At 38.8% G+C, this 21,154-nt stretch overlaps 76 non-coding genes across 76 annotated transcripts; 29 read left to right on the top strand and 47 right to left on the bottom strand.

Annotated features, from left to right (window-relative positions):
• Positions 1 to 56: 56 nt before the first annotated feature.
• On the top strand, positions 57 to 175 carry LOC131600634 (5S ribosomal RNA). The gene has a single exon (XR_009283252.1). It is a non-coding gene; the product is annotated as a 5S ribosomal RNA (ribosomal RNA).
• Positions 176 to 335: 160 nt separating this feature from the next.
• Positions 336 to 454, top strand: LOC131600633 (5S ribosomal RNA). Its single transcript, XR_009283251.1, has one exon. It is a non-coding gene; the product is annotated as a 5S ribosomal RNA (ribosomal RNA).
• A 160-nt stretch (positions 455 to 614) lies between these two features.
• Positions 615 to 733, top strand: LOC131600632 (5S ribosomal RNA). The gene has a single exon (XR_009283250.1). It is a non-coding gene; the product is annotated as a 5S ribosomal RNA (ribosomal RNA).
• A 160-nt stretch (positions 734 to 893) lies between these two features.
• LOC131600631 (5S ribosomal RNA) lies at positions 894 to 1,012 on the top strand. Its single transcript, XR_009283249.1, has one exon. It is a non-coding gene; the product is annotated as a 5S ribosomal RNA (ribosomal RNA).
• Positions 1,013 to 1,172: 160 nt separating this feature from the next.
• On the top strand, positions 1,173 to 1,291 carry LOC131600630 (5S ribosomal RNA). Its single transcript, XR_009283247.1, has one exon. It is a non-coding gene; the product is annotated as a 5S ribosomal RNA (ribosomal RNA).
• A 160-nt stretch (positions 1,292 to 1,451) lies between these two features.
• Positions 1,452 to 1,570, top strand: LOC131600629 (5S ribosomal RNA). The gene has a single exon (XR_009283246.1). It is a non-coding gene; the product is annotated as a 5S ribosomal RNA (ribosomal RNA).
• A 160-nt stretch (positions 1,571 to 1,730) lies between these two features.
• LOC131600628 (5S ribosomal RNA) lies at positions 1,731 to 1,849 on the top strand. The gene has a single exon (XR_009283245.1). It is a non-coding gene; the product is annotated as a 5S ribosomal RNA (ribosomal RNA).
• A 160-nt stretch (positions 1,850 to 2,009) lies between these two features.
• On the top strand, positions 2,010 to 2,128 carry LOC131600627 (5S ribosomal RNA). Its single transcript, XR_009283244.1, has one exon. It is a non-coding gene; the product is annotated as a 5S ribosomal RNA (ribosomal RNA).
• A 160-nt stretch (positions 2,129 to 2,288) lies between these two features.
• On the top strand, positions 2,289 to 2,407 carry LOC131600626 (5S ribosomal RNA). Its single transcript, XR_009283243.1, has one exon. It is a non-coding gene; the product is annotated as a 5S ribosomal RNA (ribosomal RNA).
• Positions 2,408 to 2,567: 160 nt separating this feature from the next.
• LOC131600625 (5S ribosomal RNA) lies at positions 2,568 to 2,686 on the top strand. The gene has a single exon (XR_009283241.1). It is a non-coding gene; the product is annotated as a 5S ribosomal RNA (ribosomal RNA).
• Positions 2,687 to 2,846: 160 nt separating this feature from the next.
• On the top strand, positions 2,847 to 2,965 carry LOC131600623 (5S ribosomal RNA). Its single transcript, XR_009283239.1, has one exon. It is a non-coding gene; the product is annotated as a 5S ribosomal RNA (ribosomal RNA).
• Positions 2,966 to 3,125: 160 nt separating this feature from the next.
• On the top strand, positions 3,126 to 3,244 carry LOC131600622 (5S ribosomal RNA). Its single transcript, XR_009283238.1, has one exon. It is a non-coding gene; the product is annotated as a 5S ribosomal RNA (ribosomal RNA).
• A 160-nt stretch (positions 3,245 to 3,404) lies between these two features.
• On the top strand, positions 3,405 to 3,523 carry LOC131600621 (5S ribosomal RNA). Its single transcript, XR_009283237.1, has one exon. It is a non-coding gene; the product is annotated as a 5S ribosomal RNA (ribosomal RNA).
• Positions 3,524 to 3,683: 160 nt separating this feature from the next.
• On the top strand, positions 3,684 to 3,802 carry LOC131600619 (5S ribosomal RNA). Its single transcript, XR_009283235.1, has one exon. It is a non-coding gene; the product is annotated as a 5S ribosomal RNA (ribosomal RNA).
• Positions 3,803 to 3,962: 160 nt separating this feature from the next.
• Positions 3,963 to 4,081, top strand: LOC131600618 (5S ribosomal RNA). Its single transcript, XR_009283234.1, has one exon. It is a non-coding gene; the product is annotated as a 5S ribosomal RNA (ribosomal RNA).
• A 160-nt stretch (positions 4,082 to 4,241) lies between these two features.
• Positions 4,242 to 4,360, top strand: LOC131600617 (5S ribosomal RNA). The gene has a single exon (XR_009283233.1). It is a non-coding gene; the product is annotated as a 5S ribosomal RNA (ribosomal RNA).
• A 160-nt stretch (positions 4,361 to 4,520) lies between these two features.
• Positions 4,521 to 4,639, top strand: LOC131600616 (5S ribosomal RNA). Its single transcript, XR_009283232.1, has one exon. It is a non-coding gene; the product is annotated as a 5S ribosomal RNA (ribosomal RNA).
• A 160-nt stretch (positions 4,640 to 4,799) lies between these two features.
• On the top strand, positions 4,800 to 4,918 carry LOC131600615 (5S ribosomal RNA). Its single transcript, XR_009283231.1, has one exon. It is a non-coding gene; the product is annotated as a 5S ribosomal RNA (ribosomal RNA).
• A 160-nt stretch (positions 4,919 to 5,078) lies between these two features.
• On the top strand, positions 5,079 to 5,197 carry LOC131600614 (5S ribosomal RNA). The gene has a single exon (XR_009283229.1). It is a non-coding gene; the product is annotated as a 5S ribosomal RNA (ribosomal RNA).
• A 160-nt stretch (positions 5,198 to 5,357) lies between these two features.
• Positions 5,358 to 5,476, top strand: LOC131600613 (5S ribosomal RNA). The gene has a single exon (XR_009283228.1). It is a non-coding gene; the product is annotated as a 5S ribosomal RNA (ribosomal RNA).
• A 160-nt stretch (positions 5,477 to 5,636) lies between these two features.
• On the top strand, positions 5,637 to 5,755 carry LOC131600611 (5S ribosomal RNA). Its single transcript, XR_009283226.1, has one exon. It is a non-coding gene; the product is annotated as a 5S ribosomal RNA (ribosomal RNA).
• A 160-nt stretch (positions 5,756 to 5,915) lies between these two features.
• LOC131600610 (5S ribosomal RNA) lies at positions 5,916 to 6,034 on the top strand. The gene has a single exon (XR_009283225.1). It is a non-coding gene; the product is annotated as a 5S ribosomal RNA (ribosomal RNA).
• A 160-nt stretch (positions 6,035 to 6,194) lies between these two features.
• LOC131600609 (5S ribosomal RNA) lies at positions 6,195 to 6,313 on the top strand. The gene has a single exon (XR_009283223.1). It is a non-coding gene; the product is annotated as a 5S ribosomal RNA (ribosomal RNA).
• Positions 6,314 to 6,473: 160 nt separating this feature from the next.
• Positions 6,474 to 6,592, top strand: LOC131600608 (5S ribosomal RNA). Its single transcript, XR_009283222.1, has one exon. It is a non-coding gene; the product is annotated as a 5S ribosomal RNA (ribosomal RNA).
• A 160-nt stretch (positions 6,593 to 6,752) lies between these two features.
• LOC131600607 (5S ribosomal RNA) lies at positions 6,753 to 6,871 on the top strand. The gene has a single exon (XR_009283221.1). It is a non-coding gene; the product is annotated as a 5S ribosomal RNA (ribosomal RNA).
• A 160-nt stretch (positions 6,872 to 7,031) lies between these two features.
• On the top strand, positions 7,032 to 7,150 carry LOC131600606 (5S ribosomal RNA). Its single transcript, XR_009283220.1, has one exon. It is a non-coding gene; the product is annotated as a 5S ribosomal RNA (ribosomal RNA).
• A 160-nt stretch (positions 7,151 to 7,310) lies between these two features.
• Positions 7,311 to 7,429, top strand: LOC131600605 (5S ribosomal RNA). The gene has a single exon (XR_009283219.1). It is a non-coding gene; the product is annotated as a 5S ribosomal RNA (ribosomal RNA).
• A 160-nt stretch (positions 7,430 to 7,589) lies between these two features.
• LOC131600604 (5S ribosomal RNA) lies at positions 7,590 to 7,708 on the top strand. Its single transcript, XR_009283217.1, has one exon. It is a non-coding gene; the product is annotated as a 5S ribosomal RNA (ribosomal RNA).
• A 160-nt stretch (positions 7,709 to 7,868) lies between these two features.
• Positions 7,869 to 7,987, top strand: LOC131600603 (5S ribosomal RNA). The gene has a single exon (XR_009283216.1). It is a non-coding gene; the product is annotated as a 5S ribosomal RNA (ribosomal RNA).
• A 173-nt stretch (positions 7,988 to 8,160) lies between these two features.
• LOC131600602 (5S ribosomal RNA) lies at positions 8,161 to 8,279 on the bottom strand. The gene has a single exon (XR_009283215.1). It is a non-coding gene; the product is annotated as a 5S ribosomal RNA (ribosomal RNA).
• Positions 8,280 to 8,439: 160 nt separating this feature from the next.
• Positions 8,440 to 8,558, bottom strand: LOC131600600 (5S ribosomal RNA). Its single transcript, XR_009283213.1, has one exon. It is a non-coding gene; the product is annotated as a 5S ribosomal RNA (ribosomal RNA).
• A 160-nt stretch (positions 8,559 to 8,718) lies between these two features.
• LOC131600598 (5S ribosomal RNA) lies at positions 8,719 to 8,837 on the bottom strand. The gene has a single exon (XR_009283212.1). It is a non-coding gene; the product is annotated as a 5S ribosomal RNA (ribosomal RNA).
• A 160-nt stretch (positions 8,838 to 8,997) lies between these two features.
• Positions 8,998 to 9,116, bottom strand: LOC131600597 (5S ribosomal RNA). The gene has a single exon (XR_009283211.1). It is a non-coding gene; the product is annotated as a 5S ribosomal RNA (ribosomal RNA).
• Positions 9,117 to 9,276: 160 nt separating this feature from the next.
• Positions 9,277 to 9,395, bottom strand: LOC131600596 (5S ribosomal RNA). Its single transcript, XR_009283210.1, has one exon. It is a non-coding gene; the product is annotated as a 5S ribosomal RNA (ribosomal RNA).
• A 160-nt stretch (positions 9,396 to 9,555) lies between these two features.
• Positions 9,556 to 9,674, bottom strand: LOC131600595 (5S ribosomal RNA). The gene has a single exon (XR_009283209.1). It is a non-coding gene; the product is annotated as a 5S ribosomal RNA (ribosomal RNA).
• A 160-nt stretch (positions 9,675 to 9,834) lies between these two features.
• Positions 9,835 to 9,953, bottom strand: LOC131600959 (5S ribosomal RNA). The gene has a single exon (XR_009283563.1). It is a non-coding gene; the product is annotated as a 5S ribosomal RNA (ribosomal RNA).
• A 160-nt stretch (positions 9,954 to 10,113) lies between these two features.
• LOC131600958 (5S ribosomal RNA) lies at positions 10,114 to 10,232 on the bottom strand. The gene has a single exon (XR_009283562.1). It is a non-coding gene; the product is annotated as a 5S ribosomal RNA (ribosomal RNA).
• Positions 10,233 to 10,392: 160 nt separating this feature from the next.
• Positions 10,393 to 10,511, bottom strand: LOC131600957 (5S ribosomal RNA). Its single transcript, XR_009283561.1, has one exon. It is a non-coding gene; the product is annotated as a 5S ribosomal RNA (ribosomal RNA).
• A 160-nt stretch (positions 10,512 to 10,671) lies between these two features.
• Positions 10,672 to 10,790, bottom strand: LOC131600956 (5S ribosomal RNA). The gene has a single exon (XR_009283560.1). It is a non-coding gene; the product is annotated as a 5S ribosomal RNA (ribosomal RNA).
• Positions 10,791 to 10,950: 160 nt separating this feature from the next.
• LOC131600955 (5S ribosomal RNA) lies at positions 10,951 to 11,069 on the bottom strand. The gene has a single exon (XR_009283559.1). It is a non-coding gene; the product is annotated as a 5S ribosomal RNA (ribosomal RNA).
• Positions 11,070 to 11,229: 160 nt separating this feature from the next.
• Positions 11,230 to 11,348, bottom strand: LOC131600953 (5S ribosomal RNA). Its single transcript, XR_009283556.1, has one exon. It is a non-coding gene; the product is annotated as a 5S ribosomal RNA (ribosomal RNA).
• A 160-nt stretch (positions 11,349 to 11,508) lies between these two features.
• LOC131600952 (5S ribosomal RNA) lies at positions 11,509 to 11,627 on the bottom strand. The gene has a single exon (XR_009283555.1). It is a non-coding gene; the product is annotated as a 5S ribosomal RNA (ribosomal RNA).
• A 160-nt stretch (positions 11,628 to 11,787) lies between these two features.
• Positions 11,788 to 11,906, bottom strand: LOC131600951 (5S ribosomal RNA). The gene has a single exon (XR_009283554.1). It is a non-coding gene; the product is annotated as a 5S ribosomal RNA (ribosomal RNA).
• Positions 11,907 to 12,066: 160 nt separating this feature from the next.
• Positions 12,067 to 12,185, bottom strand: LOC131600950 (5S ribosomal RNA). The gene has a single exon (XR_009283553.1). It is a non-coding gene; the product is annotated as a 5S ribosomal RNA (ribosomal RNA).
• A 160-nt stretch (positions 12,186 to 12,345) lies between these two features.
• On the bottom strand, positions 12,346 to 12,464 carry LOC131600949 (5S ribosomal RNA). The gene has a single exon (XR_009283551.1). It is a non-coding gene; the product is annotated as a 5S ribosomal RNA (ribosomal RNA).
• A 160-nt stretch (positions 12,465 to 12,624) lies between these two features.
• Positions 12,625 to 12,743, bottom strand: LOC131600948 (5S ribosomal RNA). The gene has a single exon (XR_009283550.1). It is a non-coding gene; the product is annotated as a 5S ribosomal RNA (ribosomal RNA).
• Positions 12,744 to 12,903: 160 nt separating this feature from the next.
• LOC131600940 (5S ribosomal RNA) lies at positions 12,904 to 13,022 on the bottom strand. Its single transcript, XR_009283542.1, has one exon. It is a non-coding gene; the product is annotated as a 5S ribosomal RNA (ribosomal RNA).
• Positions 13,023 to 13,182: 160 nt separating this feature from the next.
• Positions 13,183 to 13,301, bottom strand: LOC131600930 (5S ribosomal RNA). Its single transcript, XR_009283532.1, has one exon. It is a non-coding gene; the product is annotated as a 5S ribosomal RNA (ribosomal RNA).
• Positions 13,302 to 13,461: 160 nt separating this feature from the next.
• Positions 13,462 to 13,580, bottom strand: LOC131600918 (5S ribosomal RNA). Its single transcript, XR_009283519.1, has one exon. It is a non-coding gene; the product is annotated as a 5S ribosomal RNA (ribosomal RNA).
• A 160-nt stretch (positions 13,581 to 13,740) lies between these two features.
• On the bottom strand, positions 13,741 to 13,859 carry LOC131600906 (5S ribosomal RNA). The gene has a single exon (XR_009283508.1). It is a non-coding gene; the product is annotated as a 5S ribosomal RNA (ribosomal RNA).
• A 160-nt stretch (positions 13,860 to 14,019) lies between these two features.
• On the bottom strand, positions 14,020 to 14,138 carry LOC131600894 (5S ribosomal RNA). Its single transcript, XR_009283497.1, has one exon. It is a non-coding gene; the product is annotated as a 5S ribosomal RNA (ribosomal RNA).
• A 160-nt stretch (positions 14,139 to 14,298) lies between these two features.
• Positions 14,299 to 14,417, bottom strand: LOC131600882 (5S ribosomal RNA). The gene has a single exon (XR_009283486.1). It is a non-coding gene; the product is annotated as a 5S ribosomal RNA (ribosomal RNA).
• A 160-nt stretch (positions 14,418 to 14,577) lies between these two features.
• LOC131600871 (5S ribosomal RNA) lies at positions 14,578 to 14,696 on the bottom strand. The gene has a single exon (XR_009283475.1). It is a non-coding gene; the product is annotated as a 5S ribosomal RNA (ribosomal RNA).
• Positions 14,697 to 14,856: 160 nt separating this feature from the next.
• On the bottom strand, positions 14,857 to 14,975 carry LOC131600860 (5S ribosomal RNA). Its single transcript, XR_009283464.1, has one exon. It is a non-coding gene; the product is annotated as a 5S ribosomal RNA (ribosomal RNA).
• A 160-nt stretch (positions 14,976 to 15,135) lies between these two features.
• Positions 15,136 to 15,254, bottom strand: LOC131600848 (5S ribosomal RNA). The gene has a single exon (XR_009283453.1). It is a non-coding gene; the product is annotated as a 5S ribosomal RNA (ribosomal RNA).
• A 160-nt stretch (positions 15,255 to 15,414) lies between these two features.
• Positions 15,415 to 15,533, bottom strand: LOC131600836 (5S ribosomal RNA). Its single transcript, XR_009283442.1, has one exon. It is a non-coding gene; the product is annotated as a 5S ribosomal RNA (ribosomal RNA).
• A 160-nt stretch (positions 15,534 to 15,693) lies between these two features.
• Positions 15,694 to 15,812, bottom strand: LOC131600825 (5S ribosomal RNA). Its single transcript, XR_009283431.1, has one exon. It is a non-coding gene; the product is annotated as a 5S ribosomal RNA (ribosomal RNA).
• Positions 15,813 to 15,972: 160 nt separating this feature from the next.
• Positions 15,973 to 16,091, bottom strand: LOC131600813 (5S ribosomal RNA). Its single transcript, XR_009283420.1, has one exon. It is a non-coding gene; the product is annotated as a 5S ribosomal RNA (ribosomal RNA).
• A 160-nt stretch (positions 16,092 to 16,251) lies between these two features.
• Positions 16,252 to 16,370, bottom strand: LOC131600801 (5S ribosomal RNA). Its single transcript, XR_009283409.1, has one exon. It is a non-coding gene; the product is annotated as a 5S ribosomal RNA (ribosomal RNA).
• A 160-nt stretch (positions 16,371 to 16,530) lies between these two features.
• Positions 16,531 to 16,649, bottom strand: LOC131600789 (5S ribosomal RNA). The gene has a single exon (XR_009283398.1). It is a non-coding gene; the product is annotated as a 5S ribosomal RNA (ribosomal RNA).
• Positions 16,650 to 16,809: 160 nt separating this feature from the next.
• On the bottom strand, positions 16,810 to 16,928 carry LOC131600776 (5S ribosomal RNA). The gene has a single exon (XR_009283385.1). It is a non-coding gene; the product is annotated as a 5S ribosomal RNA (ribosomal RNA).
• Positions 16,929 to 17,088: 160 nt separating this feature from the next.
• On the bottom strand, positions 17,089 to 17,207 carry LOC131600765 (5S ribosomal RNA). Its single transcript, XR_009283374.1, has one exon. It is a non-coding gene; the product is annotated as a 5S ribosomal RNA (ribosomal RNA).
• A 160-nt stretch (positions 17,208 to 17,367) lies between these two features.
• LOC131600758 (5S ribosomal RNA) lies at positions 17,368 to 17,486 on the bottom strand. The gene has a single exon (XR_009283369.1). It is a non-coding gene; the product is annotated as a 5S ribosomal RNA (ribosomal RNA).
• A 160-nt stretch (positions 17,487 to 17,646) lies between these two features.
• LOC131600757 (5S ribosomal RNA) lies at positions 17,647 to 17,765 on the bottom strand. Its single transcript, XR_009283368.1, has one exon. It is a non-coding gene; the product is annotated as a 5S ribosomal RNA (ribosomal RNA).
• A 160-nt stretch (positions 17,766 to 17,925) lies between these two features.
• LOC131600756 (5S ribosomal RNA) lies at positions 17,926 to 18,044 on the bottom strand. Its single transcript, XR_009283367.1, has one exon. It is a non-coding gene; the product is annotated as a 5S ribosomal RNA (ribosomal RNA).
• Positions 18,045 to 18,204: 160 nt separating this feature from the next.
• Positions 18,205 to 18,323, bottom strand: LOC131600755 (5S ribosomal RNA). The gene has a single exon (XR_009283366.1). It is a non-coding gene; the product is annotated as a 5S ribosomal RNA (ribosomal RNA).
• Positions 18,324 to 18,483: 160 nt separating this feature from the next.
• LOC131600754 (5S ribosomal RNA) lies at positions 18,484 to 18,602 on the bottom strand. Its single transcript, XR_009283365.1, has one exon. It is a non-coding gene; the product is annotated as a 5S ribosomal RNA (ribosomal RNA).
• Positions 18,603 to 18,762: 160 nt separating this feature from the next.
• On the bottom strand, positions 18,763 to 18,881 carry LOC131600742 (5S ribosomal RNA). The gene has a single exon (XR_009283355.1). It is a non-coding gene; the product is annotated as a 5S ribosomal RNA (ribosomal RNA).
• A 160-nt stretch (positions 18,882 to 19,041) lies between these two features.
• On the bottom strand, positions 19,042 to 19,160 carry LOC131600730 (5S ribosomal RNA). Its single transcript, XR_009283344.1, has one exon. It is a non-coding gene; the product is annotated as a 5S ribosomal RNA (ribosomal RNA).
• Positions 19,161 to 19,320: 160 nt separating this feature from the next.
• On the bottom strand, positions 19,321 to 19,439 carry LOC131600718 (5S ribosomal RNA). Its single transcript, XR_009283332.1, has one exon. It is a non-coding gene; the product is annotated as a 5S ribosomal RNA (ribosomal RNA).
• A 160-nt stretch (positions 19,440 to 19,599) lies between these two features.
• Positions 19,600 to 19,718, bottom strand: LOC131600705 (5S ribosomal RNA). Its single transcript, XR_009283319.1, has one exon. It is a non-coding gene; the product is annotated as a 5S ribosomal RNA (ribosomal RNA).
• Positions 19,719 to 19,878: 160 nt separating this feature from the next.
• On the bottom strand, positions 19,879 to 19,997 carry LOC131600693 (5S ribosomal RNA). Its single transcript, XR_009283308.1, has one exon. It is a non-coding gene; the product is annotated as a 5S ribosomal RNA (ribosomal RNA).
• Positions 19,998 to 20,157: 160 nt separating this feature from the next.
• On the bottom strand, positions 20,158 to 20,276 carry LOC131600682 (5S ribosomal RNA). The gene has a single exon (XR_009283297.1). It is a non-coding gene; the product is annotated as a 5S ribosomal RNA (ribosomal RNA).
• Positions 20,277 to 20,436: 160 nt separating this feature from the next.
• On the bottom strand, positions 20,437 to 20,555 carry LOC131600671 (5S ribosomal RNA). Its single transcript, XR_009283286.1, has one exon. It is a non-coding gene; the product is annotated as a 5S ribosomal RNA (ribosomal RNA).
• A 160-nt stretch (positions 20,556 to 20,715) lies between these two features.
• On the bottom strand, positions 20,716 to 20,834 carry LOC131600659 (5S ribosomal RNA). The gene has a single exon (XR_009283275.1). It is a non-coding gene; the product is annotated as a 5S ribosomal RNA (ribosomal RNA).
• Positions 20,835 to 20,994: 160 nt separating this feature from the next.
• Positions 20,995 to 21,113, bottom strand: LOC131600647 (5S ribosomal RNA). The gene has a single exon (XR_009283264.1). It is a non-coding gene; the product is annotated as a 5S ribosomal RNA (ribosomal RNA).
• Positions 21,114 to 21,154: the final 41 nt, after the last annotated feature.

Raw genomic sequence — 21,154 nt, 5'->3', positions numbered from 1 at the left:
ATGCCGCTAAGAAGTGAAAGAAATCAAATATATACAATTAAAGCGCAAAGGGTAACAGGTGCGATCATACCAGCACTAATGCACCGGATCCCATCAGAACTCCGCAGTTAAGCGTGCTTGGGCGAGAGTAGTACTAGGATGGGTGACCTCCTGGGAAGTCCTTGTGTTGCACCTCTTTTTGCGGATTTTTAAATGTTATTTTTTTATTTTTGTTAATCGGCGTAAAAGAATCGGAGAAAGTAAGAGAAAACAAATATTTTAGAGTTAATTATATGCATTATGCCGCTAAGAAGTGAAAGAAATCAAATATATACAATTAAAGCGCAAAGGGTAACAGGTGCGATCATACCAGCACTAATGCACCGGATCCCATCAGAACTCCGCAGTTAAGCGTGCTTGGGCGAGAGTAGTACTAGGATGGGTGACCTCCTGGGAAGTCCTTGTGTTGCACCTCTTTTTGCGGATTTTTAAATGTTATTTTTTTATTTTTGTTAATCGGCGTAAAAGAATCGGAGAAAGTAAGAGAAAACAAATATTTTAGAGTTAATTATATGCATTATGCCGCTAAGAAGTGAAAGAAATCAAATATATACAATTAAAGCGCAAAGGGTAACAGGTGCGATCATACCAGCACTAATGCACCGGATCCCATCAGAACTCCGCAGTTAAGCGTGCTTGGGCGAGAGTAGTACTAGGATGGGTGACCTCCTGGGAAGTCCTTGTGTTGCACCTCTTTTTGCGGATTTTTAAATGTTATTTTTTTATTTTTGTTAATCGGCGTAAAAGAATCGGAGAAAGTAAGAGAAAACAAATATTTTAGAGTTAATTATATGCATTATGCCGCTAAGAAGTGAAAGAAATCAAATATATACAATTAAAGCGCAAAGGGTAACAGGTGCGATCATACCAGCACTAATGCACCGGATCCCATCAGAACTCCGCAGTTAAGCGTGCTTGGGCGAGAGTAGTACTAGGATGGGTGACCTCCTGGGAAGTCCTTGTGTTGCACCTCTTTTTGCGGATTTTTAAATGTTATTTTTTTATTTTTGTTAATCGGCGTAAAAGAATCGGAGAAAGTAAGAGAAAACAAATATTTTAGAGTTAATTATATGCATTATGCCGCTAAGAAGTGAAAGAAATCAAATATATACAATTAAAGCGCAAAGGGTAACAGGTGCGATCATACCAGCACTAATGCACCGGATCCCATCAGAACTCCGCAGTTAAGCGTGCTTGGGCGAGAGTAGTACTAGGATGGGTGACCTCCTGGGAAGTCCTTGTGTTGCACCTCTTTTTGCGGATTTTTAAATGTTATTTTTTTATTTTTGTTAATCGGCGTAAAAGAATCGGAGAAAGTAAGAGAAAACAAATATTTTAGAGTTAATTATATGCATTATGCCGCTAAGAAGTGAAAGAAATCAAATATATACAATTAAAGCGCAAAGGGTAACAGGTGCGATCATACCAGCACTAATGCACCGGATCCCATCAGAACTCCGCAGTTAAGCGTGCTTGGGCGAGAGTAGTACTAGGATGGGTGACCTCCTGGGAAGTCCTTGTGTTGCACCTCTTTTTGCGGATTTTTAAATGTTATTTTTTTATTTTTGTTAATCGGCGTAAAAGAATCGGAGAAAGTAAGAGAAAACAAATATTTTAGAGTTAATTATATGCATTATGCCGCTAAGAAGTGAAAGAAATCAAATATATACAATTAAAGCGCAAAGGGTAACAGGTGCGATCATACCAGCACTAATGCACCGGATCCCATCAGAACTCCGCAGTTAAGCGTGCTTGGGCGAGAGTAGTACTAGGATGGGTGACCTCCTGGGAAGTCCTTGTGTTGCACCTCTTTTTGCGGATTTTTAAATGTTATTTTTTTATTTTTGTTAATCGGCGTAAAAGAATCGGAGAAAGTAAGAGAAAACAAATATTTTAGAGTTAATTATATGCATTATGCCGCTAAGAAGTGAAAGAAATCAAATATATACAATTAAAGCGCAAAGGGTAACAGGTGCGATCATACCAGCACTAATGCACCGGATCCCATCAGAACTCCGCAGTTAAGCGTGCTTGGGCGAGAGTAGTACTAGGATGGGTGACCTCCTGGGAAGTCCTTGTGTTGCACCTCTTTTTGCGGATTTTTAAATGTTATTTTTTTATTTTTGTTAATCGGCGTAAAAGAATCGGAGAAAGTAAGAGAAAACAAATATTTTAGAGTTAATTATATGCATTATGCCGCTAAGAAGTGAAAGAAATCAAATATATACAATTAAAGCGCAAAGGGTAACAGGTGCGATCATACCAGCACTAATGCACCGGATCCCATCAGAACTCCGCAGTTAAGCGTGCTTGGGCGAGAGTAGTACTAGGATGGGTGACCTCCTGGGAAGTCCTTGTGTTGCACCTCTTTTTGCGGATTTTTAAATGTTATTTTTTTATTTTTGTTAATCGGCGTAAAAGAATCGGAGAAAGTAAGAGAAAACAAATATTTTAGAGTTAATTATATGCATTATGCCGCTAAGAAGTGAAAGAAATCAAATATATACAATTAAAGCGCAAAGGGTAACAGGTGCGATCATACCAGCACTAATGCACCGGATCCCATCAGAACTCCGCAGTTAAGCGTGCTTGGGCGAGAGTAGTACTAGGATGGGTGACCTCCTGGGAAGTCCTTGTGTTGCACCTCTTTTTGCGGATTTTTAAATGTTATTTTTTTATTTTTGTTAATCGGCGTAAAAGAATCGGAGAAAGTAAGAGAAAACAAATATTTTAGAGTTAATTATATGCATTATGCCGCTAAGAAGTGAAAGAAATCAAATATATACAATTAAAGCGCAAAGGGTAACAGGTGCGATCATACCAGCACTAATGCACCGGATCCCATCAGAACTCCGCAGTTAAGCGTGCTTGGGCGAGAGTAGTACTAGGATGGGTGACCTCCTGGGAAGTCCTTGTGTTGCACCTCTTTTTGCGGATTTTTAAATGTTATTTTTTTATTTTTGTTAATCGGCGTAAAAGAATCGGAGAAAGTAAGAGAAAACAAATATTTTAGAGTTAATTATATGCATTATGCCGCTAAGAAGTGAAAGAAATCAAATATATACAATTAAAGCGCAAAGGGTAACAGGTGCGATCATACCAGCACTAATGCACCGGATCCCATCAGAACTCCGCAGTTAAGCGTGCTTGGGCGAGAGTAGTACTAGGATGGGTGACCTCCTGGGAAGTCCTTGTGTTGCACCTCTTTTTGCGGATTTTTAAATGTTATTTTTTTATTTTTGTTAATCGGCGTAAAAGAATCGGAGAAAGTAAGAGAAAACAAATATTTTAGAGTTAATTATATGCATTATGCCGCTAAGAAGTGAAAGAAATCAAATATATACAATTAAAGCGCAAAGGGTAACAGGTGCGATCATACCAGCACTAATGCACCGGATCCCATCAGAACTCCGCAGTTAAGCGTGCTTGGGCGAGAGTAGTACTAGGATGGGTGACCTCCTGGGAAGTCCTTGTGTTGCACCTCTTTTTGCGGATTTTTAAATGTTATTTTTTTATTTTTGTTAATCGGCGTAAAAGAATCGGAGAAAGTAAGAGAAAACAAATATTTTAGAGTTAATTATATGCATTATGCCGCTAAGAAGTGAAAGAAATCAAATATATACAATTAAAGCGCAAAGGGTAACAGGTGCGATCATACCAGCACTAATGCACCGGATCCCATCAGAACTCCGCAGTTAAGCGTGCTTGGGCGAGAGTAGTACTAGGATGGGTGACCTCCTGGGAAGTCCTTGTGTTGCACCTCTTTTTGCGGATTTTTAAATGTTATTTTTTTATTTTTGTTAATCGGCGTAAAAGAATCGGAGAAAGTAAGAGAAAACAAATATTTTAGAGTTAATTATATGCATTATGCCGCTAAGAAGTGAAAGAAATCAAATATATACAATTAAAGCGCAAAGGGTAACAGGTGCGATCATACCAGCACTAATGCACCGGATCCCATCAGAACTCCGCAGTTAAGCGTGCTTGGGCGAGAGTAGTACTAGGATGGGTGACCTCCTGGGAAGTCCTTGTGTTGCACCTCTTTTTGCGGATTTTTAAATGTTATTTTTTTATTTTTGTTAATCGGCGTAAAAGAATCGGAGAAAGTAAGAGAAAACAAATATTTTAGAGTTAATTATATGCATTATGCCGCTAAGAAGTGAAAGAAATCAAATATATACAATTAAAGCGCAAAGGGTAACAGGTGCGATCATACCAGCACTAATGCACCGGATCCCATCAGAACTCCGCAGTTAAGCGTGCTTGGGCGAGAGTAGTACTAGGATGGGTGACCTCCTGGGAAGTCCTTGTGTTGCACCTCTTTTTGCGGATTTTTAAATGTTATTTTTTTATTTTTGTTAATCGGCGTAAAAGAATCGGAGAAAGTAAGAGAAAACAAATATTTTAGAGTTAATTATATGCATTATGCCGCTAAGAAGTGAAAGAAATCAAATATATACAATTAAAGCGCAAAGGGTAACAGGTGCGATCATACCAGCACTAATGCACCGGATCCCATCAGAACTCCGCAGTTAAGCGTGCTTGGGCGAGAGTAGTACTAGGATGGGTGACCTCCTGGGAAGTCCTTGTGTTGCACCTCTTTTTGCGGATTTTTAAATGTTATTTTTTTATTTTTGTTAATCGGCGTAAAAGAATCGGAGAAAGTAAGAGAAAACAAATATTTTAGAGTTAATTATATGCATTATGCCGCTAAGAAGTGAAAGAAATCAAATATATACAATTAAAGCGCAAAGGGTAACAGGTGCGATCATACCAGCACTAATGCACCGGATCCCATCAGAACTCCGCAGTTAAGCGTGCTTGGGCGAGAGTAGTACTAGGATGGGTGACCTCCTGGGAAGTCCTTGTGTTGCACCTCTTTTTGCGGATTTTTAAATGTTATTTTTTTATTTTTGTTAATCGGCGTAAAAGAATCGGAGAAAGTAAGAGAAAACAAATATTTTAGAGTTAATTATATGCATTATGCCGCTAAGAAGTGAAAGAAATCAAATATATACAATTAAAGCGCAAAGGGTAACAGGTGCGATCATACCAGCACTAATGCACCGGATCCCATCAGAACTCCGCAGTTAAGCGTGCTTGGGCGAGAGTAGTACTAGGATGGGTGACCTCCTGGGAAGTCCTTGTGTTGCACCTCTTTTTGCGGATTTTTAAATGTTATTTTTTTATTTTTGTTAATCGGCGTAAAAGAATCGGAGAAAGTAAGAGAAAACAAATATTTTAGAGTTAATTATATGCATTATGCCGCTAAGAAGTGAAAGAAATCAAATATATACAATTAAAGCGCAAAGGGTAACAGGTGCGATCATACCAGCACTAATGCACCGGATCCCATCAGAACTCCGCAGTTAAGCGTGCTTGGGCGAGAGTAGTACTAGGATGGGTGACCTCCTGGGAAGTCCTTGTGTTGCACCTCTTTTTGCGGATTTTTAAATGTTATTTTTTTATTTTTGTTAATCGGCGTAAAAGAATCGGAGAAAGTAAGAGAAAACAAATATTTTAGAGTTAATTATATGCATTATGCCGCTAAGAAGTGAAAGAAATCAAATATATACAATTAAAGCGCAAAGGGTAACAGGTGCGATCATACCAGCACTAATGCACCGGATCCCATCAGAACTCCGCAGTTAAGCGTGCTTGGGCGAGAGTAGTACTAGGATGGGTGACCTCCTGGGAAGTCCTTGTGTTGCACCTCTTTTTGCGGATTTTTAAATGTTATTTTTTTATTTTTGTTAATCGGCGTAAAAGAATCGGAGAAAGTAAGAGAAAACAAATATTTTAGAGTTAATTATATGCATTATGCCGCTAAGAAGTGAAAGAAATCAAATATATACAATTAAAGCGCAAAGGGTAACAGGTGCGATCATACCAGCACTAATGCACCGGATCCCATCAGAACTCCGCAGTTAAGCGTGCTTGGGCGAGAGTAGTACTAGGATGGGTGACCTCCTGGGAAGTCCTTGTGTTGCACCTCTTTTTGCGGATTTTTAAATGTTATTTTTTTATTTTTGTTAATCGGCGTAAAAGAATCGGAGAAAGTAAGAGAAAACAAATATTTTAGAGTTAATTATATGCATTATGCCGCTAAGAAGTGAAAGAAATCAAATATATACAATTAAAGCGCAAAGGGTAACAGGTGCGATCATACCAGCACTAATGCACCGGATCCCATCAGAACTCCGCAGTTAAGCGTGCTTGGGCGAGAGTAGTACTAGGATGGGTGACCTCCTGGGAAGTCCTTGTGTTGCACCTCTTTTTGCGGATTTTTAAATGTTATTTTTTTATTTTTGTTAATCGGCGTAAAAGAATCGGAGAAAGTAAGAGAAAACAAATATTTTAGAGTTAATTATATGCATTATGCCGCTAAGAAGTGAAAGAAATCAAATATATACAATTAAAGCGCAAAGGGTAACAGGTGCGATCATACCAGCACTAATGCACCGGATCCCATCAGAACTCCGCAGTTAAGCGTGCTTGGGCGAGAGTAGTACTAGGATGGGTGACCTCCTGGGAAGTCCTTGTGTTGCACCTCTTTTTGCGGATTTTTAAATGTTATTTTTTTATTTTTGTTAATCGGCGTAAAAGAATCGGAGAAAGTAAGAGAAAACAAATATTTTAGAGTTAATTATATGCATTATGCCGCTAAGAAGTGAAAGAAATCAAATATATACAATTAAAGCGCAAAGGGTAACAGGTGCGATCATACCAGCACTAATGCACCGGATCCCATCAGAACTCCGCAGTTAAGCGTGCTTGGGCGAGAGTAGTACTAGGATGGGTGACCTCCTGGGAAGTCCTTGTGTTGCACCTCTTTTTGCGGATTTTTAAATGTTATTTTTTTATTTTTGTTAATCGGCGTAAAAGAATCGGAGAAAGTAAGAGAAAACAAATATTTTAGAGTTAATTATATGCATTATGCCGCTAAGAAGTGAAAGAAATCAAATATATACAATTAAAGCGCAAAGGGTAACAGGTGCGATCATACCAGCACTAATGCACCGGATCCCATCAGAACTCCGCAGTTAAGCGTGCTTGGGCGAGAGTAGTACTAGGATGGGTGACCTCCTGGGAAGTCCTTGTGTTGCACCTCTTTTTGCGGATTTTTAAATGTTATTTTTTTATTTTTGTTAATCGGCGTAAAAGAATCGGAGAAAGTAAGAGAAAACAAATATTTTAGAGTTAATTATATGCATTATGCCGCTAAGAAGTGAAAGAAATCAAATATATACAATTAAAGCGCAAAGGGTAACAGGTGCGATCATACCAGCACTAATGCACCGGATCCCATCAGAACTCCGCAGTTAAGCGTGCTTGGGCGAGAGTAGTACTAGGATGGGTGACCTCCTGGGAAGTCCTTGTGTTGCACCTCTTTTTGCGGATTTTTAAATGTTATTTTTTTATTTTTGTTAATCGGCGTAAAAGAATCGGAGAAAGTAAGAGAAAACAAATATTTTAGAGTTAATTATATGCATTATGCCGCTAAGAAGTGAAAGAAATCAAATATATACAATTAAAGCGCAAAGGGTAACAGGTGCGATCATACCAGCACTAATGCACCGGATCCCATCAGAACTCCGCAGTTAAGCGTGCTTGGGCGAGAGTAGTACTAGGATGGGTGACCTCCTGGGAAGTCCTTGTGTTGCACCTCTTTTTGCGGATTTTTAAATGTTATTTTTTTATTTTTGTTAATCGGCGTAAAAGAATCGGAGAAAGTAAGAGAAAACAAATATTTTAGAGTTAATTATATGCATTATGCCGCTAAGAAGTGAAAGAAATCAAATATATACAATTAAAGCGCAAAGGGTAACAGGTGCGATCATACCAGCACTAATGCACCGGATCCCATCAGAACTCCGCAGTTAAGCGTGCTTGGGCGAGAGTAGTACTAGGATGGGTGACCTCCTGGGAAGTCCTTGTGTTGCACCTCTTTTTGCGGATTTTTAAATGTTATTTTTTTATTTTTGTTAATCGGCGTAAAAGAATCATCGCACCTGTTACCCTTTGCGCTTTAATTGTATATATTTGATTTCTTTCACTTCTTAGCGGCATAATGCATATAATTAACTCTAAAATATTTGTTTTCTCTTACTTTCTCAAAAAGAGGTGCAACACAAGGACTTCCCAGGAGGTCACCCATCCTAGTACTACTCTCGCCCAAGCACGCTTAACTGCGGAGTTCTGATGGGATCCGGTGCATTAGTGCTGGTATGATCGCACCTGTTACCCTTTGCGCTTTAATTGTATATATTTGATTTCTTTCACTTCTTAGCGGCATAATGCATATAATTAACTCTAAAATATTTGTTTTCTCTTACTTTCTCCGATTCTTTTACGCCGATTAACAAAAATAAAAAAATAACATTTAAAAATCCGCAAAAAGAGGTGCAACACAAGGACTTCCCAGGAGGTCACCCATCCTAGTACTACTCTCGCCCAAGCACGCTTAACTGCGGAGTTCTGATGGGATCCGGTGCATTAGTGCTGGTATGATCGCACCTGTTACCCTTTGCGCTTTAATTGTATATATTTGATTTCTTTCACTTCTTAGCGGCATAATGCATATAATTAACTCTAAAATATTTGTTTTCTCTTACTTTCTCCGATTCTTTTACGCCGATTAACAAAAATAAAAAAATAACATTTAAAAATCCGCAAAAAGAGGTGCAACACAAGGACTTCCCAGGAGGTCACCCATCCTAGTACTACTCTCGCCCAAGCACGCTTAACTGCGGAGTTCTGATGGGATCCGGTGCATTAGTGCTGGTATGATCGCACCTGTTACCCTTTGCGCTTTAATTGTATATATTTGATTTCTTTCACTTCTTAGCGGCATAATGCATATAATTAACTCTAAAATATTTGTTTTCTCTTACTTTCTCCGATTCTTTTACGCCGATTAACAAAAATAAAAAAATAACATTTAAAAATCCGCAAAAAGAGGTGCAACACAAGGACTTCCCAGGAGGTCACCCATCCTAGTACTACTCTCGCCCAAGCACGCTTAACTGCGGAGTTCTGATGGGATCCGGTGCATTAGTGCTGGTATGATCGCACCTGTTACCCTTTGCGCTTTAATTGTATATATTTGATTTCTTTCACTTCTTAGCGGCATAATGCATATAATTAACTCTAAAATATTTGTTTTCTCTTACTTTCTCCGATTCTTTTACGCCGATTAACAAAAATAAAAAAATAACATTTAAAAATCCGCAAAAAGAGGTGCAACACAAGGACTTCCCAGGAGGTCACCCATCCTAGTACTACTCTCGCCCAAGCACGCTTAACTGCGGAGTTCTGATGGGATCCGGTGCATTAGTGCTGGTATGATCGCACCTGTTACCCTTTGCGCTTTAATTGTATATATTTGATTTCTTTCACTTCTTAGCGGCATAATGCATATAATTAACTCTAAAATATTTGTTTTCTCTTACTTTCTCCGATTCTTTTACGCCGATTAACAAAAATAAAAAAATAACATTTAAAAATCCGCAAAAAGAGGTGCAACACAAGGACTTCCCAGGAGGTCACCCATCCTAGTACTACTCTCGCCCAAGCACGCTTAACTGCGGAGTTCTGATGGGATCCGGTGCATTAGTGCTGGTATGATCGCACCTGTTACCCTTTGCGCTTTAATTGTATATATTTGATTTCTTTCACTTCTTAGCGGCATAATGCATATAATTAACTCTAAAATATTTGTTTTCTCTTACTTTCTCCGATTCTTTTACGCCGATTAACAAAAATAAAAAAATAACATTTAAAAATCCGCAAAAAGAGGTGCAACACAAGGACTTCCCAGGAGGTCACCCATCCTAGTACTACTCTCGCCCAAGCACGCTTAACTGCGGAGTTCTGATGGGATCCGGTGCATTAGTGCTGGTATGATCGCACCTGTTACCCTTTGCGCTTTAATTGTATATATTTGATTTCTTTCACTTCTTAGCGGCATAATGCATATAATTAACTCTAAAATATTTGTTTTCTCTTACTTTCTCCGATTCTTTTACGCCGATTAACAAAAATAAAAAAATAACATTTAAAAATCCGCAAAAAGAGGTGCAACACAAGGACTTCCCAGGAGGTCACCCATCCTAGTACTACTCTCGCCCAAGCACGCTTAACTGCGGAGTTCTGATGGGATCCGGTGCATTAGTGCTGGTATGATCGCACCTGTTACCCTTTGCGCTTTAATTGTATATATTTGATTTCTTTCACTTCTTAGCGGCATAATGCATATAATTAACTCTAAAATATTTGTTTTCTCTTACTTTCTCCGATTCTTTTACGCCGATTAACAAAAATAAAAAAATAACATTTAAAAATCCGCAAAAAGAGGTGCAACACAAGGACTTCCCAGGAGGTCACCCATCCTAGTACTACTCTCGCCCAAGCACGCTTAACTGCGGAGTTCTGATGGGATCCGGTGCATTAGTGCTGGTATGATCGCACCTGTTACCCTTTGCGCTTTAATTGTATATATTTGATTTCTTTCACTTCTTAGCGGCATAATGCATATAATTAACTCTAAAATATTTGTTTTCTCTTACTTTCTCCGATTCTTTTACGCCGATTAACAAAAATAAAAAAATAACATTTAAAAATCCGCAAAAAGAGGTGCAACACAAGGACTTCCCAGGAGGTCACCCATCCTAGTACTACTCTCGCCCAAGCACGCTTAACTGCGGAGTTCTGATGGGATCCGGTGCATTAGTGCTGGTATGATCGCACCTGTTACCCTTTGCGCTTTAATTGTATATATTTGATTTCTTTCACTTCTTAGCGGCATAATGCATATAATTAACTCTAAAATATTTGTTTTCTCTTACTTTCTCCGATTCTTTTACGCCGATTAACAAAAATAAAAAAATAACATTTAAAAATCCGCAAAAAGAGGTGCAACACAAGGACTTCCCAGGAGGTCACCCATCCTAGTACTACTCTCGCCCAAGCACGCTTAACTGCGGAGTTCTGATGGGATCCGGTGCATTAGTGCTGGTATGATCGCACCTGTTACCCTTTGCGCTTTAATTGTATATATTTGATTTCTTTCACTTCTTAGCGGCATAATGCATATAATTAACTCTAAAATATTTGTTTTCTCTTACTTTCTCCGATTCTTTTACGCCGATTAACAAAAATAAAAAAATAACATTTAAAAATCCGCAAAAAGAGGTGCAACACAAGGACTTCCCAGGAGGTCACCCATCCTAGTACTACTCTCGCCCAAGCACGCTTAACTGCGGAGTTCTGATGGGATCCGGTGCATTAGTGCTGGTATGATCGCACCTGTTACCCTTTGCGCTTTAATTGTATATATTTGATTTCTTTCACTTCTTAGCGGCATAATGCATATAATTAACTCTAAAATATTTGTTTTCTCTTACTTTCTCCGATTCTTTTACGCCGATTAACAAAAATAAAAAAATAACATTTAAAAATCCGCAAAAAGAGGTGCAACACAAGGACTTCCCAGGAGGTCACCCATCCTAGTACTACTCTCGCCCAAGCACGCTTAACTGCGGAGTTCTGATGGGATCCGGTGCATTAGTGCTGGTATGATCGCACCTGTTACCCTTTGCGCTTTAATTGTATATATTTGATTTCTTTCACTTCTTAGCGGCATAATGCATATAATTAACTCTAAAATATTTGTTTTCTCTTACTTTCTCCGATTCTTTTACGCCGATTAACAAAAATAAAAAAATAACATTTAAAAATCCGCAAAAAGAGGTGCAACACAAGGACTTCCCAGGAGGTCACCCATCCTAGTACTACTCTCGCCCAAGCACGCTTAACTGCGGAGTTCTGATGGGATCCGGTGCATTAGTGCTGGTATGATCGCACCTGTTACCCTTTGCGCTTTAATTGTATATATTTGATTTCTTTCACTTCTTAGCGGCATAATGCATATAATTAACTCTAAAATATTTGTTTTCTCTTACTTTCTCCGATTCTTTTACGCCGATTAACAAAAATAAAAAAATAACATTTAAAAATCCGCAAAAAGAGGTGCAACACAAGGACTTCCCAGGAGGTCACCCATCCTAGTACTACTCTCGCCCAAGCACGCTTAACTGCGGAGTTCTGATGGGATCCGGTGCATTAGTGCTGGTATGATCGCACCTGTTACCCTTTGCGCTTTAATTGTATATATTTGATTTCTTTCACTTCTTAGCGGCATAATGCATATAATTAACTCTAAAATATTTGTTTTCTCTTACTTTCTCCGATTCTTTTACGCCGATTAACAAAAATAAAAAAATAACATTTAAAAATCCGCAAAAAGAGGTGCAACACAAGGACTTCCCAGGAGGTCACCCATCCTAGTACTACTCTCGCCCAAGCACGCTTAACTGCGGAGTTCTGATGGGATCCGGTGCATTAGTGCTGGTATGATCGCACCTGTTACCCTTTGCGCTTTAATTGTATATATTTGATTTCTTTCACTTCTTAGCGGCATAATGCATATAATTAACTCTAAAATATTTGTTTTCTCTTACTTTCTCCGATTCTTTTACGCCGATTAACAAAAATAAAAAAATAACATTTAAAAATCCGCAAAAAGAGGTGCAACACAAGGACTTCCCAGGAGGTCACCCATCCTAGTACTACTCTCGCCCAAGCACGCTTAACTGCGGAGTTCTGATGGGATCCGGTGCATTAGTGCTGGTATGATCGCACCTGTTACCCTTTGCGCTTTAATTGTATATATTTGATTTCTTTCACTTCTTAGCGGCATAATGCATATAATTAACTCTAAAATATTTGTTTTCTCTTACTTTCTCCGATTCTTTTACGCCGATTAACAAAAATAAAAAAATAACATTTAAAAATCCGCAAAAAGAGGTGCAACACAAGGACTTCCCAGGAGGTCACCCATCCTAGTACTACTCTCGCCCAAGCACGCTTAACTGCGGAGTTCTGATGGGATCCGGTGCATTAGTGCTGGTATGATCGCACCTGTTACCCTTTGCGCTTTAATTGTATATATTTGATTTCTTTCACTTCTTAGCGGCATAATGCATATAATTAACTCTAAAATATTTGTTTTCTCTTACTTTCTCCGATTCTTTTACGCCGATTAACAAAAATAAAAAAATAACATTTAAAAATCCGCAAAAAGAGGTGCAACACAAGGACTTCCCAGGAGGTCACCCATCCTAGTACTACTCTCGCCCAAGCACGCTTAACTGCGGAGTTCTGATGGGATCCGGTGCATTAGTGCTGGTATGATCGCACCTGTTACCCTTTGCGCTTTAATTGTATATATTTGATTTCTTTCACTTCTTAGCGGCATAATGCATATAATTAACTCTAAAATATTTGTTTTCTCTTACTTTCTCCGATTCTTTTACGCCGATTAACAAAAATAAAAAAATAACATTTAAAAATCCGCAAAAAGAGGTGCAACACAAGGACTTCCCAGGAGGTCACCCATCCTAGTACTACTCTCGCCCAAGCACGCTTAACTGCGGAGTTCTGATGGGATCCGGTGCATTAGTGCTGGTATGATCGCACCTGTTACCCTTTGCGCTTTAATTGTATATATTTGATTTCTTTCACTTCTTAGCGGCATAATGCATATAATTAACTCTAAAATATTTGTTTTCTCTTACTTTCTCCGATTCTTTTACGCCGATTAACAAAAATAAAAAAATAACATTTAAAAATCCGCAAAAAGAGGTGCAACACAAGGACTTCCCAGGAGGTCACCCATCCTAGTACTACTCTCGCCCAAGCACGCTTAACTGCGGAGTTCTGATGGGATCCGGTGCATTAGTGCTGGTATGATCGCACCTGTTACCCTTTGCGCTTTAATTGTATATATTTGATTTCTTTCACTTCTTAGCGGCATAATGCATATAATTAACTCTAAAATATTTGTTTTCTCTTACTTTCTCCGATTCTTTTACGCCGATTAACAAAAATAAAAAAATAACATTTAAAAATCCGCAAAAAGAGGTGCAACACAAGGACTTCCCAGGAGGTCACCCATCCTAGTACTACTCTCGCCCAAGCACGCTTAACTGCGGAGTTCTGATGGGATCCGGTGCATTAGTGCTGGTATGATCGCACCTGTTACCCTTTGCGCTTTAATTGTATATATTTGATTTCTTTCACTTCTTAGCGGCATAATGCATATAATTAACTCTAAAATATTTGTTTTCTCTTACTTTCTCCGATTCTTTTACGCCGATTAACAAAAATAAAAAAATAACATTTAAAAATCCGCAAAAAGAGGTGCAACACAAGGACTTCCCAGGAGGTCACCCATCCTAGTACTACTCTCGCCCAAGCACGCTTAACTGCGGAGTTCTGATGGGATCCGGTGCATTAGTGCTGGTATGATCGCACCTGTTACCCTTTGCGCTTTAATTGTATATATTTGATTTCTTTCACTTCTTAGCGGCATAATGCATATAATTAACTCTAAAATATTTGTTTTCTCTTACTTTCTCCGATTCTTTTACGCCGATTAACAAAAATAAAAAAATAACATTTAAAAATCCGCAAAAAGAGGTGCAACACAAGGACTTCCCAGGAGGTCACCCATCCTAGTACTACTCTCGCCCAAGCACGCTTAACTGCGGAGTTCTGATGGGATCCGGTGCATTAGTGCTGGTATGATCGCACCTGTTACCCTTTGCGCTTTAATTGTATATATTTGATTTCTTTCACTTCTTAGCGGCATAATGCATATAATTAACTCTAAAATATTTGTTTTCTCTTACTTTCTCCGATTCTTTTACGCCGATTAACAAAAATAAAAAAATAACATTTAAAAATCCGCAAAAAGAGGTGCAACACAAGGACTTCCCAGGAGGTCACCCATCCTAGTACTACTCTCGCCCAAGCACGCTTAACTGCGGAGTTCTGATGGGATCCGGTGCATTAGTGCTGGTATGATCGCACCTGTTACCCTTTGCGCTTTAATTGTATATATTTGATTTCTTTCACTTCTTAGCGGCATAATGCATATAATTAACTCTAAAATATTTGTTTTCTCTTACTTTCTCCGATTCTTTTACGCCGATTAACAAAAATAAAAAAATAACATTTAAAAATCCGCAAAAAGAGGTGCAACACAAGGACTTCCCAGGAGGTCACCCATCCTAGTACTACTCTCGCCCAAGCACGCTTAACTGCGGAGTTCTGATGGGATCCGGTGCATTAGTGCTGGTATGATCGCACCTGTTACCCTTTGCGCTTTAATTGTATATATTTGATTTCTTTCACTTCTTAGCGGCATAATGCATATAATTAACTCTAAAATATTTGTTTTCTCTTACTTTCTCCGATTCTTTTACGCCGATTAACAAAAATAAAAAAATAACATTTAAAAATCCGCAAAAAGAGGTGCAACACAAGGACTTCCCAGGAGGTCACCCATCCTAGTACTACTCTCGCCCAAGCACGCTTAACTGCGGAGTTCTGATGGGATCCGGTGCATTAGTGCTGGTATGATCGCACCTGTTACCCTTTGCGCTTTAATTGTATATATTTGATTTCTTTCACTTCTTAGCGGCATAATGCATATAATTAACTCTAAAATATTTGTTTTCTCTTACTTTCTCCGATTCTTTTACGCCGATTAACAAAAATAAAAAAATAACATTTAAAAATCCGCAAAAAGAGGTGCAACACAAGGACTTCCCAGGAGGTCACCCATCCTAGTACTACTCTCGCCCAAGCACGCTTAACTGCGGAGTTCTGATGGGATCCGGTGCATTAGTGCTGGTATGATCGCACCTGTTACCCTTTGCGCTTTAATTGTATATATTTGATTTCTTTCACTTCTTAGCGGCATAATGCATATAATTAACTCTAAAATATTTGTTTTCTCTTACTTTCTCCGATTCTTTTACGCCGATTAACAAAAATAAAAAAATAACATTTAAAAATCCGCAAAAAGAGGTGCAACACAAGGACTTCCCAGGAGGTCACCCATCCTAGTACTACTCTCGCCCAAGCACGCTTAACTGCGGAGTTCTGATGGGATCCGGTGCATTAGTGCTGGTATGATCGCACCTGTTACCCTTTGCGCTTTAATTGTATATATTTGATTTCTTTCACTTCTTAGCGGCATAATGCATATAATTAACTCTAAAATATTTGTTTTCTCTTACTTTCTCCGATTCTTTTACGCCGATTAACAAAAATAAAAAAATAACATTTAAAAATCCGCAAAAAGAGGTGCAACACAAGGACTTCCCAGGAGGTCACCCATCCTAGTACTACTCTCGCCCAAGCACGCTTAACTGCGGAGTTCTGATGGGATCCGGTGCATTAGTGCTGGTATGATCGCACCTGTTACCCTTTGCGCTTTAATTGTATATATTTGATTTCTTTCACTTCTTAGCGGCATAATGCATATAATTAACTCTAAAATATTTGTTTTCTCTTACTTTCTCCGATTCTTTTACGCCGATTAACAAAAATAAAAAAATAACATTTAAAAATCCGCAAAAAGAGGTGCAACACAAGGACTTCCCAGGAGGTCACCCATCCTAGTACTACTCTCGCCCAAGCACGCTTAACTGCGGAGTTCTGATGGGATCCGGTGCATTAGTGCTGGTATGATCGCACCTGTTACCCTTTGCGCTTTAATTGTATATATTTGATTTCTTTCACTTCTTAGCGGCATAATGCATATAATTAACTCTAAAATATTTGTTTTCTCTTACTTTCTCCGATTCTTTTACGCCGATTAACAAAAATAAAAAAATAACATTTAAAAATCCGCAAAAAGAGGTGCAACACAAGGACTTCCCAGGAGGTCACCCATCCTAGTACTACTCTCGCCCAAGCACGCTTAACTGCGGAGTTCTGATGGGATCCGGTGCATTAGTGCTGGTATGATCGCACCTGTTACCCTTTGCGCTTTAATTGTATATATTTGATTTCTTTCACTTCTTAGCGGCATAATGCATATAATTAACTCTAAAATATTTGTTTTCTCTTACTTTCTCCGATTCTTTTACGCCGATTAACAAAAATAAAAAAATAACATTTAAAAATCCGCAAAAAGAGGTGCAACACAAGGACTTCCCAGGAGGTCACCCATCCTAGTACTACTCTCGCCCAAGCACGCTTAACTGCGGAGTTCTGATGGGATCCGGTGCATTAGTGCTGGTATGATCGCACCTGTTACCCTTTGCGCTTTAATTGTATATATTTGATTTCTTTCACTTCTTAGCGGCATAATGCATATAATTAACTCTAAAATATTTGTTTTCTCTTACTTTCTCCGATTCTTTTACGCCGATTAACAAAAATAAAAAAATAACATTTAAAAATCCGCAAAAAGAGGTGCAACACAAGGACTTCCCAGGAGGTCACCCATCCTAGTACTACTCTCGCCCAAGCACGCTTAACTGCGGAGTTCTGATGGGATCCGGTGCATTAGTGCTGGTATGATCGCACCTGTTACCCTTTGCGCTTTAATTGTATATATTTGATTTCTTTCACTTCTTAGCGGCATAATGCATATAATTAACTCTAAAATATTTGTTTTCTCTTACTTTCTCCGATTCTTTTACGCCGATTAACAAAAATAAAAAAATAACATTTAAAAATCCGCAAAAAGAGGTGCAACACAAGGACTTCCCAGGAGGTCACCCATCCTAGTACTACTCTCGCCCAAGCACGCTTAACTGCGGAGTTCTGATGGGATCCGGTGCATTAGTGCTGGTATGATCGCACCTGTTACCCTTTGCGCTTTAATTGTATATATTTGATTTCTTTCACTTCTTAGCGGCATAATGCATATAATTAACTCTAAAATATTTGTTTTCTCTTACTTTCTCCGATTCTTTTACGCCGATTAACAAAAATAAAAAAATAACATTTAAAAATCCGCAAAAAGAGGTGCAACACAAGGACTTCCCAGGAGGTCACCCATCCTAGTACTACTCTCGCCCAAGCACGCTTAACTGCGGAGTTCTGATGGGATCCGGTGCATTAGTGCTGGTATGATCGCACCTGTTACCCTTTGCGCTTTAATTGTATATATTTGATTTCTTTCACTTCTTAGCGGCATAATGCATATAATTAACTCTAAAATATTTGTTTTCTCTTACTTTCTCCGATTCTTTTACGCCGATTAACAAAAATAAAAAAATAACATTTAAAAATCCGCAAAAAGAGGTGCAACACAAGGACTTCCCAGGAGGTCACCCATCCTAGTACTACTCTCGCCCAAGCACGCTTAACTGCGGAGTTCTGATGGGATCCGGTGCATTAGTGCTGGTATGATCGCACCTGTTACCCTTTGCGCTTTAATTGTATATATTTGATTTCTTTCACTTCTTAGCGGCATAATGCATATAATTAACTCTAAAATATTTGTTTTCTCTTACTTTCTCCGATTCTTTTACGCCGATTAACAAAAATAAAAAAATAACATTTAAAAATCCGCAAAAAGAGGTGCAACACAAGGACTTCCCAGGAGGTCACCCATCCTAGTACTACTCTCGCCCAAGCACGCTTAACTGCGGAGTTCTGATGGGATCCGGTGCATTAGTGCTGGTATGATCGCACCTGTTACCCTTTGCGCTTTAATTGTATATATTTGATTTCTTTCACTTCTTAGCGGCATAATGCATATAATTAACTCTAAAATATTTGTTTTCTCTTACTTTCTCCGATTCTTTTACGCCGATTAACAAAAATAAAAAAATAACATTTAAAAATCCGCAAAAAGAGGTGCAACACAAGGACTTCCCAGGAGGTCACCCATCCTAGTACTACTCTCGCCCAAGCACGCTTAACTGCGGAGTTCTGATGGGATCCGGTGCATTAGTGCTGGTATGATCGCACCTGTTACCCTTTGCGCTTTAATTGTATATATTTGATTTCTTTCACTTCTTAGCGGCATAATGCATATAATTAACTCTAAAATATTTGTTTTCTCTTACTTTCTCCGATTCTTTTACGCCGATTAACAAAAATAAAAAAATAACATTTAAAAATCCGCAAAAAGAGGTGCAACACAAGGACTTCCCAGGAGGTCACCCATCCTAGTACTACTCTCGCCCAAGCACGCTTAACTGCGGAGTTCTGATGGGATCCGGTGCATTAGTGCTGGTATGATCGCACCTGTTACCCTTTGCGCTTTAATTGTATATATTTGATTTCTTTCACTTCTTAGCGGCATAATGCATATAATTAACTCTAAAATATTTGTTTTCTCTTACTTTCTCCGATTCTTTTACGCCGATTAACAAAAATAAAAAAATAACATTTAAAAATCCGCAAAAAGAGGTGCAACACAAGGACTTCCCAGGAGGTCACCCATCCTAGTACTACTCTCGCCCAAGCACGCTTAACTGCGGAGTTCTGATGGGATCCGGTGCATTAGTGCTGGTATGATCGCACCTGTTACCCTTTGCGCTTTAATTGTATATATTTGATTTCTTTCACTTCTTAGCGGCATAATGCATATAATTAACTCTAAAATATTTGTTTTCTCTTACTTTCTCCGATTCTTTTACGCCGATTAACAAAAATAAAAAAATAACATTTAAAAATCCGCAAAAAGAGGTGCAACACAAGGACTTCCCAGGAGGTCACCCATCCTAGTACTACTCTCGCCCAAGCACGCTTAACTGCGGAGTTCTGATGGGATCCGGTGCATTAGTGCTGGTATGATCGCACCTGTTACCCTTTGCGCTTTAATTGTATATATTTGATTTCTTTCACTTCTTAGCGGCATAATGCATATAATTAACTCTAAAATATTTGTTTTCTCTTACTTTCTCCGATTCTTTTACGCCGATTAACAAAAATAAAAAAATAACATTTAAAAATCCGCAAAAAGAGGTGCAACACAAGGACTTCCCAGGAGGTCACCCATCCTAGTACTACTCTCGCCCAAGCACGCTTAACTGCGGAGTTCTGATGGGATCCGGTGCATTAGTGCTGGTATGATCGCACCTGTTACCCTTTGCGCTTTAATTGTATATATTTGATTTCTTTCACTTCTTAGCGGCATAATGCATATAATTAACTCTAAAATATTTGTTTTCTCTTACTTTCTCCGATTCTTTTACGCCGATTAACAAAAATAAAAAAATAACATTTAAAAATCCGCAAAAAGAGGTGCAACACAAGGACTTCCCAGGAGGTCACCCATCCTAGTACTACTCTCGCCCAAGCACGCTTAACTGCGGAGTTCTGATGGGATCCGGTGCATTAGTGCTGGTATGATCGCACCTGTTACCCTTTGCGCTTTAATTGTATATATTTGATTTCTTTCACTTCTTAGCGGCATAATGCATATAATTAACTCTAAAATATTTGTTTTCTCTTACTTTCTCCGATTCTTTTACGCCGATTAACAAAAATAAAAAAATAACATTTAAAAATCCGCAAAAAGAGGTGCAACACAAGGACTTCCCAGGAGGTCACCCATCCTAGTACTACTCTCGCCCAAGCACGCTTAACTGCGGAGTTCTGATGGGATCCGGTGCATTAGTGCTGGTATGATCGCACCTGTTACCCTTTGCGCTTTAATTGTATATATTTGATTTCTTTCACTTCTTAGCGGCATAATGCATATAATTAACTCTAAAATATTTGTTTTCTCTTACTTTCTCCGATTCTTTTACGCCGATTAACAAAAATAAAAAAATAACATTTAAAAATCCGCAAAAAGAGGTGCAACACAAGGACTTCCCAGGAGGTCACCCATCCTAGTACTACTCTCGCCCAAGCACGCTTAACTGCGGAGTTCTGATGGGATCCGGTGCATTAGTGCTGGTATGATCGCACCTGTTACCCTTTGCGCTTTAATTGTATATATTTGATTTCTTTCACTTCTTAGCGGCATAATGCATATAATTAACTCTAAAATATTTGTTTTCTCTTACTTTCTCCGATTCTTTTACGCCGATTAACAAAAATAAAAAAATAACATTTAAAAATCCGCAAAAAGAGGTGCAACACAAGGACTTCCCAGGAGGTCACCCATCCTAGTACTACTCTCGCCCAAGCACGCTTAACTGCGGAGTTCTGATGGGATCCGGTGCATTAGTGCTGGTATGATCGCACCTGTTACCCTTTGCGCTTTAATTGTATATATTTGATTTCTTTC

Source organism: Vicia villosa, linkage group LG4 (assembly GCF_029867415.1).
Source record: "Vicia villosa cultivar HV-30 ecotype Madison, WI linkage group LG4, Vvil1.0, whole genome shotgun sequence".
Taxonomy (NCBI): domain Eukaryota; kingdom Viridiplantae; phylum Streptophyta; class Magnoliopsida; order Fabales; family Fabaceae; genus Vicia; species Vicia villosa.
The sequence above is the reverse complement of the archived record's forward strand: the minus strand, read 5'-3'. Positions and strand labels throughout refer to the sequence as shown.